Raw genomic sequence first — 1,264 nt, forward strand, 5'->3', positions numbered from 1 at the left:
GAGTGGAACACTAGCCCAACATGGCTGCATGATGACTCGCAAAAATGGTATACAGATGGTTCCGAAACGCTCCAAGGAGTAGGAGCAGGAAAAGTGGGGCCTAGAGCACACAAATCATTAGCACTGAGTACAGATACCATAATTTTCTATGCAGATCTTTTCGGCATAATGGAAACAGTGAAAATCGTATCTTAAAGAGAGTCTGAGAAAGTAAAAACTAAAATACTTTAGGACAACCTTAAAGCCTTGAAATTGAGAAGGAATTCTTAAAAGGTCGAGCCAAGGAGCACCAGAAGATTTGGTAGTTCCTAAAACACTCAGGCTAAAACGCCCATTGTATTTAGAGCTCTGGAAAGAGGGTAGATAGTCAAGGAGGGAAGGAGAAAAGTATCAGAGAAACAGATAGGAAAGAATAGAAACAGAGATAGAGATAGTTAGTATTGTGAGAATTTTCCAGACTCTTTGACAAATCTGTAAATATCCCCCAGTTTTAGAGAACGGATATTACTCAATCTCATGACATCGGAGCCCAAAACTCGTAGCCGTGCTCCAGCGAAGGCAGGACACTCACAGATAAAGTGCTTAGTGCTATTCGTCTCTACTAAGCAAAACAGGCATATTCTGATCCCATGGGTTGTGATAATTGTAATAATACCGACCATCAACCGAATGTCTTTTCTTCCAAGTTTTAGTAGAAAGTTTCACAGTTTTCTGTTCGGACTTGTCACAAAACACTTTGCAGTTCTGCAGCGTTCTATACCGGACCATCGCTCTTTGTGTAGATTGCCTACATAATCGCTGATCCAATTCATGATTCCTGCTAAACGGATTCCATTTGTTGGCTCTGGCCCCTGTGGGGGAGCCGCTGATCCATCGGGAATTTCGTTTCCTTGAATACCGGAGTGTCCCGGAACCCATATAAGTACAAGCCCGTTTTGTCTTGCGACAGAATTAAGCTTTTTCTTACATTCTTGAACAATCTTTGAGGTTTGCTTCGCGTTCTCTAGGGCCTTCAGTGCAGCCTGACTGTCCCTGAAAACTCCAATCTGTTTCCCGCTCCATCTCCTCTCGATTATCCATTCGGCTACTTTCAGGACGGCAAAAACTTCTGTTTGGAAAACAGTTGCCGTTTACCCCATTGTATAGTGATACTTATTACTATCGTTTAAGTACCATCCGGCTCCAGACCCTATTTCATTCTTGGACCCATCGGTAAAGAAAATATCCGTCAAACCTCCTGCATGCATTCTGGATTGCTCCATTG

The sequence above is a fragment of the Anastrepha obliqua genome, chromosome 1 (genome assembly GCF_027943255.1).
Source record: "Anastrepha obliqua isolate idAnaObli1 chromosome 1, idAnaObli1_1.0, whole genome shotgun sequence".
Classification (NCBI taxonomy): domain Eukaryota; kingdom Metazoa; phylum Arthropoda; class Insecta; order Diptera; family Tephritidae; genus Anastrepha; species Anastrepha obliqua.